Source organism: Microcaecilia unicolor, chromosome 4 (assembly GCF_901765095.1).
Source record: "Microcaecilia unicolor chromosome 4, aMicUni1.1, whole genome shotgun sequence".
Lineage (NCBI taxonomy): Eukaryota > Metazoa > Chordata > Amphibia > Gymnophiona > Siphonopidae > Microcaecilia > Microcaecilia unicolor.
The window spans coordinates 65138240-65157511 of NC_044034.1; the positions used below are offsets into that span (position 1 = coordinate 65138240).

At 47.7% G+C, this 19272-nt stretch overlaps 1 protein-coding gene across 2 annotated transcripts in view; it reads right to left on the reverse strand.

Annotated features, from left to right (window-relative positions):
- Positions 1-16369, reverse strand: part of SKA3 (spindle and kinetochore associated complex subunit 3) — a 129518-nt gene extending 113149 nt beyond the window's left edge. The window contains exon 1 of one of the 2 annotated variants that reach the window (XM_030200302.1): positions 16211-16369. The gene's annotated coding sequence lies outside the window, so the exon portion shown is untranslated. The remainder of the gene's footprint in view (positions 1-16210) is intronic. The other variant, XM_030200301.1, reaches the window with a different exon arrangement.
- Positions 16370-19272: the final 2903 nt, after the last annotated feature.

Below are 19272 nucleotides of genomic sequence, written 5' to 3' on the forward strand. Positions count from 1 at the left end.
TGGAGACATGTGCTATTGGCTAAATGACCTCCCAATTAGAGTCATCCAGTGACTCTTAAACATCTGCATTCCACTGTTCACAACCACCTAGCACAGAGGCATGATAAGTGCAATAGCATCCATCAAATATAATTGAAGTGACAAATCCATTTCCTCATCGTACCAAAACATATAATTCCATGAGCATAAGCGACTTGACTGTGCCAGCCATAACCACACAAACATTACAACATTAGCATGGATTTGCCAATAGATTCTCTGACTGCACATCCAATGAAAAAGTGAAGATACTTACCTGTAGCAGGTATTCTCCGAGGACAGCAAGCTGATTATTCTCACATGTGGGTCAACATTTGCATTGGCCCAGGAATCGGCATTTTGCCATAACAAAGAAGAAAAACTTTGCTAGAGTCTTCTGGGGCACGTGCAGCACACACCGTGCATGCGCGGACTGACTTCCCGCCGCGCAAGCTCGTACCACAGTAAAGTAAAAAAGCATAACAAATAAAGAACAACTCCAAGGGGAGGTGGGAGAGATTGTGAGAATAATCAGCCTGCTGTCCTCAGAGAATACCTGCTACAGATAAGTATCTTTGCTTTCTCCGAGGACAAGCAGGCAGGCTGCATTATTCTCACACGTGGGGTATCCCTAGCATCCAGGCTCACTCAAGACAATAAACATTGGTCAATTGGGCCTTGGAACAGCGAGGACTTAACATAGGTTAACCTAAAACTATATACAGCTAGCTGAGTGCGCAGCCTGGAACAGAATAAAATGGGCCTAGGGGAGGTGGAGGTGGATTCTAAACCCCAAACAGATTCCGCAGCACTGACTACCCAAACTGACTGTTGTGTCGGGTATCCTGTTCAAGATAGAAATGTGAGGTGAATGTGTGGACTGAAGACTACATTGCAGTTTTGAAAATTTCTTCAATGGAGGCTCCATGTAAAAGGCCAATGATCTCTTGCAGTCCAAGGTGTGCAAACTGCTTTCGCCAGGGTGGGCATGAGGACGGGGAAAAAATGTTGGCAAGACAATCGACTGGTTCAGATGGAACTCCGACACCACTTTCAGCAGGAACATAGGGTGTGTGCGGAGGACTACTCTGTTGTGATGAAACTTAGTATAAAGTGCATCCACTACTAGGGCCTGAAGCTCACTGACCCTACGAGCTGAAGTAACAGCCACCAAGAAAATCACCTTCCAGATCATGTACTTCAGATGGCAGGAATTCAGTGGCTCAAAAGGAGCTTTCATCAGCTGGGCGAGAACGACGTTGAGATCCCATGACACTGGTGGAGGTTTTGACAAAAGCAAACCTCTCATGAAGCGAACAACTAAAGGCTGTCCAGAGATAGGCTTACCCTCTACACGCCGATAAGCGTTAATTGCACTGAGGTGAACCCTTACAGAGTTGGTCTTGAGACAGACTCTGACAAGTGTAGAAGGTATTCAAGCAGGGTCTGTGTAGGACAAGATAGATGATCTAGGGCCTTGTTGTCAAACCAGACGGCAAACCTCCTCCATAGAGTAACACCTCTTTGTGGAACCTTTCCTGGAAGCAAGCAAGACTCGGGAGACACCCTCTGAAAGACCCAAAGAGGCAAATTCTAAGTTCTCAATACCCAGGTCATGAGAGCCAGAGACTGGAGGTTGAGATGTAGAAGCGACCCCTTGTCCTGAGGAGGGTTGGAAAACACCCCAATATCCAAGGTTCTTCGGAGAACAACTCCAGAAGAAGAGGGAACCAAATCTGACGCGGCCAGAAGGGTGCAATCAGGATCATAGTTCCGCAGTCTTGCTTGAGTTTCAGCAAAGTCTTCCCTACTAGAGGTATGGGAGGATATGCATACAGAAGGCCTGTCCTGCTGGGCCCCGCCCTCCCTGCTCTGTCTTTATTTATTTGTAGCATTTATACCCCGCTCTTTCCTGCTTGATTTGCAGGCTCAGTGCGGCTTACAATAAACGGGAACAAAGTGTGACAGATGACATAGGTTCAGTGCGGCTTACAATAAAAGGGAATAAGGTGTATCAGAGATAACAAAAGATAGACACATCATTTTACAGAGATACAAATTGTGTGGGGAATGAGAAGATGAAGGGATATGGGGGCAGGATGAGGTGTGGTTAATGCTAGTGGTTTGGTTTAGAGATGTGGTTTAGGTAATTAGATTAAGTTGGGTCGTCCGAATAGGCTCGTTTGAAGAGGTATGTTTTCAGCAACTTTCGGAAGGGTAGATGTTCGTTGGTTGTTCTAATGAGTCTTGGTATGGCGTTCCAGAGTTGACTGCCTATCACGGAAAAATTGGAAGCGTAGTAGGTTTTGTATTTAAGGCCTTTGCAACTAGGAAGGTGAAGATTGAGATATGTTCGAGAGGATTTGGTCTTGTTTCTGTTTGGGAGGTCAATTAATTTGGTCATGTAGCTTGGAGATTCTCCGTGGAGGATCTTGTGGATCAGTGTGTGTATTTTAAAATCTATTCGCTCTTTGATGGGGAGCCAGTGTAGCTTTTCGTGGAGTGGTGTTGCACTTTCAAATCTTGATTTACCAAAAATTAGTCTGGCTGCCGTGTTCCTGTGTCATCTCCCTTATCTGTAGGAGGTATGTGGCTTGGAGGTCCATCCTGTGAAGAATGGCCCGCTGCCACATCCCCACTGCTTCCTGACAAGGGGTAGGTTCCCATACATCCCTGCTTGTTTACATAAAACATTGAAACCTGGTTGTCCATTTGGATGAGAATAATTTGGTTTTGCAGCCATCTCTGAAAGCCTTTACAGCGTGCCAAATGGCCCTCAACTCAATGAGATTGATAGATCCATTTCCTGAGCAGACTAGTGTTCCCTCTAAGGAGCGATCTGCTGCGTGCAAAGTTTTTTTTTTCAAGTCAGCGCTGAAAATAGCTAGACAGCCAAAAATGAGGTTTTTTTTTTTTTGGGGGGGGGGGGGGGGGGTGTCACCTATGATGGACAGAAAAAAAAACCCCAGCTTCACTCAGGACAGTTACTTTGATTGTGTCTATGCTTTCTTGGAGCTAGTCAAAAGCTTGTCCCTTACGTTGACTAGGGCACCGGTTGGAGCTTCTGAGGACGGGATTGACGAGGCAAAGAACACTGGGCCTGGAGCTGTTGGGCAGATCGTGAAGGCAGTGGGAACCCACACCTTTGAGAGTAGTAGGTTTGTCTAGGTCCACTCAAAAACCCCTGTGACGGAGATGATACAGTTAGAGGGTGCCAGGACAGAGTTTGGATGGTGTCCGTGGTTTATTATGAGGTCAACGACCTCCTCCACCTTATCTCCAAAAGCTGTCACCTTGGCAAGGAATGTCTGCCAGCCTCTCCTAAACCACCATTTTCCAGGTCAAAGACACACAGCCATGAGAGAGAGTCTACACATCCCTACACCCATAGTGGAGTGTCTGGACACTATATCAAAAGAGTCATACGTGCCCCTGGCCAGATATTGTCTACACTCCAGTTGCTTACTGGACAACTGGCGAAGCTCTGCACCTGCTCCTGTGGGAGTGTATCTGCAAGACTTGAGTGTACTGTGAATCAGACTTCAAGTAAAGGCTCACGTAGAGCTAGTAGAACTGGATGTGGGCAATGAGAATCAAGGCTTGAAGAGTTTTCCTCCCAAATGCGTCTAATGTCCTGGCCTCTCTACCTGGGAGTAGCTCATAAAGGTAAAATTATGTATCATACCTGATAATTTTCTTTCCATTAATCATAGCTGATCAATCCATAGACTGGTGGTGGGTTGTGTCCATCTACCAGCAGGTGGAGATAGAGAGCAAACTTTTGCCTCCCTATATGTGGTCATGTGCTGCCGGAAACTCCTCAGTATGTCGATATCAAAGCTCCATCCGCAGGACTCAGCACTTAGAGAATTACACCCACGAAGGGACACTCTGCCCAGCTCACCACCGCCGAAACGGGGGAGGGGAATTAACCCAGCTCATCCCCACACAAGTGGGGGAGGGGAATCCGTCCAGCTCATCCCCGCGGAGCGGGGGAGGGACACCACACCCGCCGATGCGGGGGGATCTGGCTTATCCTGCAACCGCAACCGCGGGAGGAGCTGACTGACCCTAACACCGCCGAAGCGGGAGGGGTACAAAGCTGCCCTACAGCCGCACGAAGCGGGAGGGAGTGCCGGCAGAATTTAAATCTCAATCCAGTCCGTAAAACGGAGGGGAGAGGAATGCAGCAGCTCACTGTAACACAAACTCGTCTCAACTCTTGAAGAATCCAAGTGAAAGAAGAACTTGAACACGAAGTCCTCCTGAAGTAACTGAAGGCTAAACTTGAACCTAAAATTCAACCAGAATATAAACAGTACAGATATCTGGGAGGGGCTATGGATTGATCAGCTATGATTAATGGAAAGAAAATTATCAGGTATGATACATAATTTTACCTTCCATATCATCAAGCTGATCAATCCATAGACTGGTGGGATGTACCGAAGCAGTACTCACCCAGGGCGGGACATAGAAATCCCTGACCGCAACACTGAAGCTCCAAACCGGGCCTCCGCCCGAGCAGCCACAGTCAAGCGGTAATGCCTGGCAAAGGTATGGGCCTTCCCTGCGGCCACCCAAGCCGCTGCAATGGCTTCCTTGCCCATCTTGCCACTGTAGGCTTAGAAGCCTGCAGACCCTTACGAGGACCTGTAAACAGGACAAACAGATGATCCGATTTCCGGAAATCATTGGTCACTTCCAAGTATCTGATGATGACTCGTCTCACATCCAGAAATTGAGAGCAGAGTATTCCTCTGGGTAGACCTCCCTACGAAAGGAAGGGAGACAGAGCTGCTGAATCACATGGAAGCGAAAAACAATCTTGGGCAGGAAGGAAGGCACTGTGCGAATAGTCACTCCTGCCTCAGTGAACTGCAGAAAAAGCTCTCGACATGAGAGTGCCTGGAGCTCGGAAACTCTTCTGGCTGAAGTGATAGCCACCAAAAAGACTGCTTTCAACGTCAGGTCTTTCAGAGATGCCCTCGACAAGGGTTCAAAAGGCGGCTTCTGCAATGCTCTTAGCACCAGGTTGAGATTCCACGCAGGCACCACTGAGTGCAGAGGAGGGCGCAGGTGATTAACTCCCTTGAGAAAGCGCACCATATCTGGCTGCGAAGCCAGGGAAGCACCCTTCAGGCGGCCCCTGAAGCAAGCCAGAGCCGCTACCTGAACTTTCATGGAACTGAGCGACAGGCCTATGTCCAGACCTTCTTGCAGGAACGCCAACACTGAAGAAATTGGAGCAGTGAAGGGAGAAAGTGAGCCTGCTTCACACCACGCTGCAAAGATACGCCAAACCCTGGCGTAAGCAGTAGAAGTAGAGCGCTTCCTCGCTCTCAGCATAGTGGCGATGACCTTGTCTGAGAAGCCCTTCTTTCTCAGACGCTGCCGCTCAATAGCCAGGCCGTAAGACCAAAGGGGGAGGGCTCCTCCATCACCACGGGACCCTGATGAAACAGGCCCTGCTCCACTGGCAGCCGCAGAGGATCGCCGACTGAGAGCCTGATCAAGTCCGCATACCAGGGACGTCTGGGCCAATCCGGACCCACCAGGATTACCCTGCCGGGATGCTTTGCCACCCGGTCTAGCACCCTGCCCAACATGGGCCAGGGCGGGAACACATAGAGAAGCTCTTGTGTCGGCCACTGTTGAAGAAGAGCATCTACTCCCAGGGATCGAGGGTCCCGTCCTCTGCTGAAAAAGCGCGGCACTTGACAATTGGCCGATGACGCCATCAGATCTAGGCTCGGCTGGCCCCAGCGCTTCGTGATGCCCAAGAACGCCTGAGCAGATAGCTGCCACTCTCCGGGCTCCAAGGTATGGCGACTGAGAAAGTCCGCCTTGACATTCATGACTCCGGCAATGTGGGCCGCTGACAGCTGTTCCAGGTTCGCTTCCGCCCACTGGCATAGATTCATGGCCTCCTTGGCTAGAGGGGCGCTCTTGGTACCTCCCTGGCGGTTGACATAGGCCACAGCCGTGGCATTGTCCGACAGGACCCGTACAGGCTTCAACACCAGTACCAGGATGAACTCCAACAACACCAACCGAATGGCTCTGAGTTCCAGGAGGTTGATAGACCACTTGCCTCTGCAGGAGACCAGAGCCCCTGCGCTGTCCTTCCCAAGCAGTGGGCTCCCCAGCCCATCAAAGAGGCGTCTGTCGTGACGACAATCCACTCCGGGGTCACCAGAGGCATTCCTGCAGACAACTTGTCTGTCTGCGTCCACCAGCTCAGCGCCATGCGCACTGCTGGGTCCAAGGGAAGGCGCACAGCATAATCCTCCGACATCGGAGTCCAGCGCAGCAGCAGAGATTGTTGTAGTGGTCTCATATGAGCCCTGGCCCAGGGCACTACTTCCATCGTGGCCGTCATAGAGCCCAACAGCTGCACGTAGTCCCAAGCCCGAATAGGAGAGGCTACTAGGAACTAGTCCACCTGAGCCTGAAACTTGACAAACCGATTGTCTGGCAGGAACACTCTGCCCACTTGGGTGTCGAATCGAACTTCCCAGATACTCCAGGGACTGAGTCGGGCGCAGCTGGCTTTACTCCCAGTTGATGATCCACCCCAGTGAGCTCAAAAGAGCAACCACCCGGTTCACAGCTTTGCCGCACTCTGCATAAGAGGGGGCTTGGATCAACCAGTCGTCCAGATAAGGATGGACTTGAACTCCTTCCTTCCTCAGGAAGGCCGCGATGACCACCATTACTTTGGAGAAGGTCCGCGGAGCAGTAGCCAACCCGAACGGGAGGGCTCTGAACTGGAAGTGTCGGCCCAGTACTGCAAAACGCAGAAAGCGTTGATGAGGAGGCCAGATGGGAATATGCAAGTACGCTTCCTTGATGTCCAAGGATGCCAGGAACTCTCCTGCCTTCACTGCCGCTATAACAGAGCGGAGGGTCTCCAGCGAAAGTGCCGAACTTTCAAGGCCCAATTGATCCCTTTGAGGTCGAGGATAGGCCGTACAGAACCTCCTTTCTTTGGTATCACAAAGAAAAAGGAGTAACATCCCTTGCCAAGCTGATTTTCTGGCACCGGAACGACCGCCCCCAGGCGGATCAGATTGTTCAAGGTCTGCTGCACTACCACAGCTTTGACCGGAGACTTGCAGGGAGAAAGTACAAACCCGTCTTTTAAGGGTCGGCAGAACTCTAGCTTGTAGCCGTCTCTGATGACTTCCAGCACCCAAGCGTCTGAAGTTATTGTGGTCCACTCGCCCATAAACGAGGACAGCCGTCCTCCAATCTGCACTGGGGCGTGGACCAAGGCCCCGTCATTGGGTACGAGACCCTGGGGGAGGACCGGAGAGAGCACCTCCGGGACGGCGGTCTCTGCGAAAGGAATGCTGCTTGGGGGAGAAGTTCCTCTTGAAGGAAGAGGGGGCAGAGGAGCCCGACCTGCCCGGGCGGTACCGACGGGCTTCCTGAAACCGTCCTCTGGAGGTACCAGGGCGAGTACTAGCCCGAACCCTGACCTCTGGTAACTTCTTGCCCTTAGACGTGCCGAGATCGGTCACGATTTTGTCCAGCTCGACCCCAAAGAGCAGCTTGCCTTTAAAAGGCAATCTAGCCAGGCGGGATTTAGAGGCGTGGTCAGCAGACCAATGTTTCAGCCAAAGCCACCGCCGCGCAGAGATTGAGCCATGCCTTTCGCTGAGGCCCTCAAGACATCATACAGCAAGTCTGCCAAATAGGCTAAGCCCGATTCCAGGGCCGGCCAATCAGCCCTCAAGGAAAGATCCGAGGGGAAAGCCCGCTGCACCATAGTCAGGCACGCCCTGGCCACATAGGAGCCGCAAATTGAGGCCTGCAAACTTAAAGCAGCTGCCTCAAAGGACGACCTTAAGGCCGCCTCCAATCTTCTGTCTTGGGCGTCCTTTAGGGCCGTGCCACCTTCCACCGGCAACGCCGTTTTCTTAGTCACCGCAGTGATTAAAGAATCCACGGTAGGCCACAGATAGGCCTCACGTTCACTCACAGTCAAAGGATAGAGGCGGGACATAGCCCTAGCCACTTTAAGGCTCGCTTCCGGGACATCCCATTGAGCCACAATTAAGGTGTGCATAGCATCATGCACGTGGAAGGTTCTAGGCGGGCGCTTCGTCCCCAGCATAATGGCAGAGCCAACAGGGGCTGAGGGAGAGACGTCCTCCGGAGAGGAAATCTTCAAAGTGTCCATGGCCTGTACCAACAGGTTGGACAAATCCTCTGAGCTAAAAAGCCGCGCTGCAGAGGGGTCATCCGCTCCATCCGAGCGGGGATCCGTCTCCTCCAAGGAATCCGCAAAGGACCGTTGGGAGACCTCAGATACGCTGCCCTCATCTACATCGGAGGAGACAAAGTCCTTCAAGGCCTGGGAATCAACCTGAGGGCGTTTACCTCTGGGAACCTCAACCTCTTTACCAGACGAGGGAGCAGGGGCAGCGTTTTGCATAAGGAAGGCCTGATGCAGCAGCAAAACAAACTCGGGGGAAAACCCCCCAGACTGTGTACTTCCGCAGCCTGGGCAACAGCCCTAGACGCACCCTCAACCGGCGCTCGCAATAGCGGGGGAGAGACATGCTGCGCATCCAAAATGGCGTCCGGCGCGACACTCCGCGAAGGAGCCGCGCGGGAAGAACGGCGCTTAACTTTAGCCGCTTTTGTGCCGTCGCCCAAATTAAGGGCGTTCATGGCATTAATGTCTCCAACCTCAAGGGCGGCCCAAGAAGAAGCCGTCCGAGCCGCGTGGCCGGCCAAGATGGCGGAGGCGAGGAGCGGGGGATGGGCGTTTATGGCGGGAAAAATCGCCACGCCGGAGGAAGGACCGGGACATTCATCGGCCACGAAACTGTCACCCAACAAGGGCGAATCAGGCTTTAAGACCCCCGCATCCCCTCTAGAAGCGCCCAAGCGATCCGGGGAGCGACTCTTTACGCCCTCGCCCTCCAACGCCATATGCCACGTGGAGATAAATCGGGGAACCCCCTGCCCGCTATAAAAAGGTAAAAATTACCTGCTGTCCGCTCCGAGCTGTAACGACCTGGTGTCCCAGTGAGTAGCTGCAATAAACGTTTAAATAAACGTCGAAATAAACGCCTTTAAGGACGTTCAAAATTTTTTTTTTTTTTTTTAACGGAGCCAGCGGGAGGGGGGAGAAAAGGAGGGACCTGGCACCACCAGGTTTGCACTTGCTCAAAAGAGCCCTCAACCCCAGGCACTCAACAAAACCTAAAAATTAGGCTTGGAGGCCTAGCCAGAGCTGCTGCTGTGTGTGACCACCACCTGCTGAGATAGAGAACATACTGAGGAGTTTCCGGCAGCACATGACCACATATAGGGAGGCAAAAGTTTGCTCTCTATCTCCACCTGCTGGTAGATGGACACAACCCACCACCAGTCTATGGATTGATCAGCTTGATGATATGGAAGGGCAGAATACACGTCTTCTGATGTTGAAGAATTTTATTCCAATCAATAAATCAAACTATACAGTGTCCAATGTGGCCACATTTCACCTTCCTAGAGACTGTGTCAAGGGTTTACACTGTACAATTAAAATATACAAAATAAATAAAAATCATAAAGATATACTCAAAACCAACTAAATTCATTATAAAATCATACAACTAATCAACATGCATAAAAAATAACTGAACAATGGAGCATAAATAAATCTTTAAATAGAAATGTTAATACATTTCTAAGGCAAACAGCATATAAGTATGCAAGCCCATGAGGAATGAGCTCTGTGAGAGTCTGCTGCTGTTTGTAAGTACTTGTCCCTTATGGTTTTTTTTTTTTTTTTTGCAACTCAGAATCCATTGCCTCATTAATTTTTTTTATTTTTATCAACCTTAAATGTTTCAGGCATTATGCTGAAAAACGCATAGCAGCGGTGTCACAATATTATCTACTAGGTTCAAGCGCCCCTTGGGACCCTAATAGGTATATGTCCCTTTTATGTGTATTAGCTTTTATATGTATTAGTATGTATGTCTGATAAATTAATTTATATTTAATTATGATAAGGTTTATGACTAATTTTTAGTTATTCTTGTAAATTAATTGATTGGCGTAGACTCCATTTATTGGTATAATATAGATTAGTCTTGTCTAGCTATATCTAGCTATGTGCTCTTAAGGGGTTATACTTTCCTTCCTCTGAAGCAAAATAATATATATATATTTACATACATACATATACAGACATACACTTCTATTTAAAGATTTATTTGTGCTGTTGATCAGTTGTATGATTTTAATGGATTTAGGTACTTTTGAGTCTATGATTTTTATTTATTGTATGTGTTAATTGTACAGTGTAAGCCCCTGATGCAAACATTCAAACATTATCACATTCACACAGGCATCCATACACACACTGCAAAAGCAAACAACTTCTACAGAGTACATCCAGAACCTGGGGGTCCTTTTACTAAGCTGCGGTAAAAGGGGACCTGCACTAGCATCAGCGCGTGTATGACGCATGCTGAGGCCCCTTTTTACCGAAGCAGGTAAAAGGCTGTTTCCTGAAAAGAAACGGCTGTGCTGTAGGTAAACCACTTGCCGCGTGGCCATTTGGGGGGGGGGGGGGGGGGAGAACTTACCGCCACCCATTGAGGAAGGGGTCCTGCACCAAAGCCAACCTGGCGGTAACTGGGCAGTGCTACCCGATTACTGTTGGGTAAGCACCAGCACTACAAAATAGAAGGAAGGCAGATTGTATGTTTTGATATCAATTGGAATAAAATTCTCCAATATCAGAAGACATATATTCTGCTCAGCATTATTTACAGACTAGTTTCCTCTTCTCTACCTGGGGGCACCGAGACATAAGTCCTGGAGCTCCTAGCTTATTCAAGAGCAGATTCCACCACAGCAGAGTGGTGTGGCAGTTCAGCCCTCAGGAATCCAGGAGCATATAAGGCTACGGTACTGCGTATCCACCTTCTTCGGTTCAAGCTACACTGAGAGAGGAGCTTCCCAGTTCTTCATCAGTGCATCTTTAAGGATAGGGTGCAATGGAATATTGACCCTTTCTTTAAGAGGAGGCTTGTAGTCCAGAACAGTCAACATTTCCACCCAGGGCTCTAGCTTTGTTTCTAACTTAAATGGGATGGTAGAAACCATCTCCCTGATGAAATCGCTGAAAGAAAGACCCTCAGGTGGAGATTTACAGGTGGGGAGGGATCAGAAGGGATCCCTTAAGACGATTCCTCTGAGAAATAATGTGGGTCCCCTCTGAATCCCATGAGCAGTCCCATTCAGACTCTTTACCGTACTCATGTTGTACTGAATGAGTCTATGCCTGTCTTGACTCAGTGGAGAGGACCCATGTCAACGCCCCCAAGCAGCGCTGAGGTACAGCTTCTCCCGACATTGAGAGCAGTACTGTATGTGTCGAGGATGACACCCTCCGAGGTGCTGATATTGAGGCTCCTTCAATGCTGGTGCAGAGATCCTCCAGAAGTAGAACCTGGGGCTGATCCGCAGTTGGCACAAGCGCCATCGATGCCTAAGCAGCATCTTTGCCAGCTCCTCCCTGAGCATGGCTTGGCACCACTCATTGAAGGAAAACATCGGCAAAAATAGGAGTGCAGGAAGAGAGGCAGCCTGAGAAGGTGTCTATGTTGGAGTGGTAGCGGGGTCCTGGCTAGTGGGAGACCTGTGCACCAGCACCTCTTCCAAGGAGGGTTAGCACTCTTCCCAGTGCCAGCACTTCTTGAGCCCCGGCACCATGCATTGAGGAGGACCGATGCTTATGTTTCTTGGGCTTCCCCGATGCACAGCATTGCAGTCCTTTGGTGTAGGAAACTTACATCAGAGGAGGGCGGGCACAGAAAGAAGGAGACAGACGTCGGTGGAGGCAGAAGCGATCGACAATCTGTTGTTTCACCCCTTGCAGCGCCTTCACACACAGGTGAGAGGCGCTGCACGGCCGGTAAAGTGGAGGGGGGGTCCGTTGGAGGGGAGGAATGGCAGCGACAAACTCAGGGGGCAGGGCCAGGGGATGGCGGGAGGCGGAGCAGTGTTGGGAAAAGAAGAAGATCGAGACAGGAAGGGAGGGGGGCCCGGCGCTGCAAAAGTTTAGATTTTTATTTTCAGTTTTTAATTTAGTAAAGGGCGGAAGCGGGGAACAGCGGCGATCTTGGGGGGGCAAGGCCGTCCATACAGGACGCTCCTGATGAGCGCCTTTGCCCCCTCCCGATCCTTTTTTGATGTTTGTAAAGCTTTTATATTTTATGCAGGGGACAGCGGGGAGCCAGTGTTTGTGGTGTTTTAAGTTTTTTTATCTCACTTTTCTGTTTAAACATGCCAGCTTTGATTTTTATGGTGCAGGGGGCAGCGGGGAGATGACAGCTCAGGCCTTTACGACTGCTCTGACCATACGTTTAATATGTCGCGGTAAATGATTCGGTGTGATCCTCGGTAGTGTTAGTGCATCCCGAATCGCCCCCATTACAATGCTAGTTACTCTTTTGTATTCCGTTTTTGTTAGCTGCTTGCTTCGTTGGAAAAAGGCCTTTAATGCATGCAACGGTTAGGAATTTCCTTCGTTAAAGGGTTGTTAGAGGGTCGTTAAGGTTTAGTGCATCTGAATATCAGTTCTTTTGACTTCAGTTAGTAATTTGACCCGGGCCGTAGGCGTACAGAAACACGGACCGTGTCAGGTCCCTTCATATCTGCTCCAGTAAAGAACTGCAGGATAACATCTCCAGTGTTGGATTCGTCTTTGTTCAGCCTCTACTTCTTGACGTAGAACCTTGATGGAGAACCTATGACACGCGTGTCAGCACTGACACACGTAGCCATTTTCGATGACACACAGCGTTCCCAGGCTTGCCGACACCTGGGGCGGATCGCCGATGCGCCCCCCCCCCGGGTGCAGCGCGGCCCCCCCCCCGGCGAAATCACACCCCCGGTGCATGTTTACCTGCTGGGGGGGGGGGGGTGCCGTGCACGCTCCTATTGGCTCCCTCCGAGTCCTCTGCTCGTTCCCTCCCTGCTGCTCCCTCTCCCCGGCTCCTGCACGGCCGTTAGGGGATCTTTGACCTCACTTCCGGCCGACGGAGCAGAGAGCAGCGGAATGCCGTGGGGGGACGCATCTCTGAAGGCCCTGTGATCGCCATTACCAGCAACCACATAACCACAGCAACCATCATCCAATCTACTGTTCTGGGGTGTCGTGGATTTCTAATTGACCATCATTACTGAGATAGGTGAGGGGGAGGCTGGGAGAGGCGAGGGCATGTGCTATGGGTGCCGTTTCCCACCATTAGAAATAGCGGCAGCCATCTTAATTTACATAAGGTGGTCAGTTAGGCTAGTTAACCCCTAATTGCCTGCAGGGCTAACAGGCTATCTATAATTCTATCTTCTGTCACTGCCCCCATGATGGAGAACCCAAAAAATAAAAAACCAAGGTTAAGTAAAGGAAGTGGTAGTAGCAGTAGCCGACCCTTTCAAGAGACATGGACTGAGATGTATGGCATTATAGAGAAAAATGGCAGATCATTTTGCATTCTATGTACTGAAACTGTAGTAAGCAGAACGTGGAATATAGACATTTTGAAACTAATCATTCCCAGCTCTTGAAAAAAAAGTGAGGATGATAGGAAGGAATACATTTCCAGGCAGCTACACTTTTGTAAGAGCCAATCTAATTCCATCCTTAAATTTGTAAAAAGGTTCTACAAATTTAACATCTGCAAGTTTGAGCATTGCTCACTCCATAGCTCAGCATGGAAAAACACTCAGTGAGGAAGAATTTATTAAAGAAACTCTAAGATGTGCACCAGTTCTATTTCACGATATGCAGAATAAAGATGCAATTATTAAGAGAATATCTGAGTTACCACTCAGTAGAAATTCACCGACTTAAACGACGTCAGTTGTTACAAAAATAGTTAATTTAATAGGTGCTCCCCCTTCACAAGCGAGAATTTTCTGCACTTTTACTGGAGGTTGATTCCACCTACAGTGGACTGCTGATGTACAATAATGTAAGGTGGCTGAGCCGAGGCAAAGTTCTTGAGCGCTTTGTGGAGTGCTTTGAAGAAATTAAGGTATTTCTTGAGGATAAGGATCTGGGAAACTTTCCTCAGCTCAATGATGATAAGTGGGTCAACACCCCGATGTTTTTTTACAGATCTCTCTGTTCATATTAATGAACTGAACGTAAAGTTACAAGGTTTTGGCAAAAGTATTGACGTTATGTTTGGATACCTAAAAGCTTTTGAAAGTAAACTTAAAATTTTCAAGCGAGATGTAGAAACTAAAACTTATAAGTATTTTCCTCGAGTAACAAAGTATGTTGAGAAGGCCAGTGCAGCTATACAAAATGAAATGGAACCCTTGCATATAAAGTACCAGCATTAAAACATACTGGCCAAACATACTGGCCAAACTACTGTAGACTACTACATCAGGATACTTAATTATTTTCATGGTCTGGCATTAAATGGTTTCCAATGGATGCAAATTGATGATTTGGAGATGCAACTTGTAGAATTTCAAGACAGCATCTGGGCTCAGGTGTTTGTCGACTTGAGGTCAAAGCTTGAGAATCTGGAAATGTGCCGCTTGGAGAATCAAGAGGAGTGCCACTACGAACAGGAAATTTGGAGTGCCTGGAACCGATTACCAGACACTTTTAGCACCCTGAAAAATATAGCAATGGCTTTACTCACAATTTTTCCCTCTACATACTTTTGTGAAACCTTATTCTCAGCATTAAATAATATCAAAACCAACAAAAGAAACAGATTGACAGATGAAGTTAGAAGCGCTTACTTGGGCTTGAAGTGTACAAAATACCAACCTTCAATTGAAGATTTAGCCAATGAAATTCAGCAACAAAAAAGTCACTAATAGGCAGGTTAGTTAAAGAATTCCCCCTCCCCCTCACTTATCTTAGTTCACGGCACCCCACACAAGTTAAATAATATCAAGACCAACAAAAGAAACCAACTGATAGATGAACAAAGAAGTCACTAAGAAGGTAAGTTAAATAATTAGTTTTTGGTTTATTAAATACAGTTATATATTACAATTATATATTTTTGTTAAACTATAAATATCGCGAAATTATGTTTTTTTTTCTCAAAGTGACACACCACCCGAGTTATGCTTGGTTTTTTGGCGAATTTTGACACACCAAATTCAAAAGGTTGCCCATCACTGTCTTAGAAGCATCTCCTGTTCAGTGTTGCCCGGTTTTACCGCCCAATTGGGCGGTTTCCGTGACCCACCGCGGGAAATTTTTGCCTGCGGCGGGTTGCGGTTTTTTGGGCTTCTTTTTTGTCTTTTGGGCGGTTTTTAGGCGGTTTTTTCAGCCGCGGGGGCAGGGTTAGTGACGTTCTGGACGGGGCCGGTGACGGGGGGCGGGGCCGATGACGGCAGGGCGGGGTTGATGATGGCGGGGGCGGGGGAGTCAGGGGCGGGGTTTGAGTTTGGGCGGGTTTTGGGCTGGAATTAGGCTGGTTTGGGTGGGAAAAAAATTTTCCACCTGGCAACCCTGCGAGTCCTGTTTGTGTGTTTGCACATTAACGAAGAGCACAGCTCACACTTAGGCGCTGCCAAGCTCCCTCTCAATGAGCAGCTTGTAAAGCCGTCTCTGAGGTTCTGATGCCCGCAGGACAACAATGTTGAAACTTGTGCCTGCTTTCAGCTATATGCCACATATTACGGAGTCCTTCCCCACTCAGATATGCCCGATTTGTTTTGAATAGAGCAGGATAATACCAGCCAAACTGGCTACAAGGCGTACCGTGCAAGCTATTTGCTCTGGAATTAGTTTAATTTGCAGAAACAGAGAGATAGCTCCAGGCCGCTTTGATGCGCCCGGTAACATTTTTTCAAGCCTGCACATGACATAATTCCGCAGCGTCACCTGGAATCCTTCTATGGCTCAAATTTCAGCCAGGAGTAACCAGGACAAAAGGAACACTGACTCTTAAGTGTAAAGATCCAGAGACACCCAGACAAACGAGCAGCAACTTCTGGAATCAGAAATGCCAGCGCCACCAAGTCACACACACATTCGACTGTCCTCGTACTCACACACCCAACACTCACCCTCCCTTTTCACGCGAATTCTGCGAACAATAGAGAGGTCTCCCTTCCCAGTGGTCTGCCATCTCTCCTTCTCTTTTTCGGTCTCCCCACTCTACTCCCCCTCGATCTACCGTCAAGCACATACCTCAGGTCACCCACACCTTTCTTCTCCGGTGCCGCGCTCGTTCCCTCTGACACTCCACCCCCACCCCCTCTTCTTCCTTGGATGCTTCAAATTCCCGCTTTAATTAAAACAGGAAGTTATACAGTTATTTTGGAACGCGCTAGAAATTTCAAAAAAGCTTTGCGTCAGAGGAGGGCAGGACCAAGGGAGGCTAATGATAGGAGACTGCATGAGCCAATCTGGCAAGGAAGTGTGATTGAGACTAGAGCCGGCATGACGTCAAACGTTGAAGCCACTTAGGTTTCCCAGCCGTCGTTCCGCGTACACTCAAAACGAAGCAAACGTATGAGCTACTGTATCGACATTGTCGTTCTTTATTGTTGGTAGCCTTTATTTTGTAATCTCAACTCTCACTTATATTTTCAAGCTTGCCAGCTTGTGTAGCATACTGACGTACAGAGAGGAACTATAACAACAGAATAACTTTTCATAGTTAGAAACCTCTGTTGCAGACAAAACGGGTGAGACATGTTCTACTGCTAACATTTGGTCTCGTGGATAATTTTAGGTAACTAGTTTAAGATTTATTATTTTAATTTGCAGGTGGGGTTTTTGTTGTTGTTTGAATTCTGTGTGATAGTTGATGTTATTGCTTGATAAATTGTTTGTCTTTCTCCCCCCCCCCCCCCAGAAATTTTATTAAATTTTCATACAAAATCAAAATTGCAAACTAAAACCAATAAAATTCTTGGACATAAAAAAAGTGTTATCAATCGTAATCAGTGTGTTATTTGGAGGGGCTGGTTATAGGGACTCCCTGACATGTTGTATTCAGGGACAAAAAAAAGCAGATCAAAGAAAATAGTTTATAGAATGACAACCAAATAAACAAATCAGCCCGACAGTGGCCATGTTTCGCCCAACAGGGCTGCGTCAGGGACTATAAAACAAATAGCATAACATTTAAAAACCACAGTTAAAATAATAATAAAGATTATATATAGACTGACAAAATATTTAGAAACTATTTTAAGAAATATATTATGTTACTAAAAAACAGTGTGTTAATACCCATGTATATAAAAATATGAAAATAGATGATATACATACCAATAACAAAAATGGCATTATTATATATAGAGACTACATAATACAGATGTTAATATCCCACATCAATAAATTAACACTAAAGATAAATATTAATGAATATATTTGTGAATCATCAAGATATTAATATCATTTATAGACATTAAAAATTATTATAGGCAAAAAATGTTGAATATAAAACAAACAAGACACCCACCTACACAGTATTCTTTAAAAGTTGAGATGACAACTGAAAAATATGTATATAAATAACCATAAATATATTGAATAAAAGGTAAAAATGTATAAAACGTAAAAAGGACAAATTAAAAAAAACTTAGTTATGGAAGTCTAAAATCATGAATCTTCCAAAGTGCAGTAAAAAAAAAAACAGCATGAACCGAATGAATCATAAAAGATAGTGACCTAAATAGTAATGATTAAACAATTTTAATAAAATAAGCATTCTTTTTAATTTTAAATTATGTCCCTTCTTATCATTATGTTTATTCCAAATAATTTAATAACTAATCCGATTAACAATCTTTATGCTTCTCTATTATTGTTTATTTAAAAATCATTATATGATGATAATCAAAAATATATTAATGAAAGTATGTACTAGCTCATAAAAGCAGAAAAAGAAGTTTATATAAGTGCCTCTCTGTATTTTTAAATCAGCTATAATTGACCACAACCCACTAACCTAAAAAACATTCAATAGCTCCCAAACAGCACATAGATTGAATATCATTTACCAAGTTCTTCTAATAGGTGAAAAAAAGAGGGGAAGGCAAGGAGACTTACGTGAACACCGTCCTGAACCTTCACAATTCTAGAATGCTGAAATACTAAAGTAAACCAAATGTGAAACTTAAATACTGAAGTAAGAGGTCAGTTAACCTGACCTGGAAATAAAAAAACACCTGCACAAATCTAATGACAGGTAACTAACGATGTAATTGTTCCAATCAAAGTAATCAAACTAAAGCTGGTTCTAATCAGTGGCGTAGCAAGGGCGGGGCGGTGGGGGCAGTCCGCCCCGGGTGTCAGCGGGTGGGGGTGCTCCGCTCCCGCTGCTCCCACCCTGTCCTGTCTTAAAAAAAATTTTCAAAGCGCCGGAGTGACAGGCAGCGCCTCGCGTCTGCCCTAGTAAAAATCTCCTCGACGTTGTCGTTAGGTCTTCCCACATTGAGTCCCGCCTTCCTCTGAGGTAATTTCCTAGTACCGCGAGGGCGGGCGGGACTCAATGTGGGAAGGCCCGACGACGACGTCAAGGATATTTTTACTAGCAGGGCAGACGCAAGGCGCTGCCTGACACTTCGGCGCTTTGAAAAAATTTTTTAAAGGCAGGACAGGGTGGGAGCAGGAGAACGGAGCTGGTAGGTGTGTCGGGTCGGGTGGGGGAGCTCAGAGGGGTGCTCAAAGGGGAGAAGGGGATTGGGGAGGGTGGGGGAGCCCAGATGGGTGCCCAGAGGGGAGAAGGGGATTGGGGAGGGTGGGGGAGCCCATAGGGGAGAAGGGGATTGGGGAGGGTGGGGGAGCCCAGAGGGGTGCCCAGAGGGGAGAAGGGGATTGGGGAGGGTGGGGACAGACCCTGGATGGAAGGGGGGAGCGTGAGGGAGGGCAGACCCTAGATGGATGGGAGAGGGAGGGCAGACAGATTGAAGGGGCAGAGAGAAAGGGCAGATGGTGGGTGGAAGGGGGAGAGAGAAAGAGGGCAGACTGGGGCAAATGGTGGATGGAAGGGGCAGAGATAGAGGGCAGATGTGGATGGAAGGGAGAGAGAGAGGGAAGATGTTGATTGAAGGAGCAGAGAGAAATGGCAGACTGGGGCAGATGGTGGATGGAAGGGGCAGAAATAGAGGGCAGATGTGGATGGAAGGGAGAGAGAGGGCAGACAGTGGGTGGAAGGGACATTAGAGAGGGCAGACACTGGATGGCAGAGAGAGAGAGCGAAGACAGATGCTGGATGGAAGGAAGACGGTGAAAAGAAG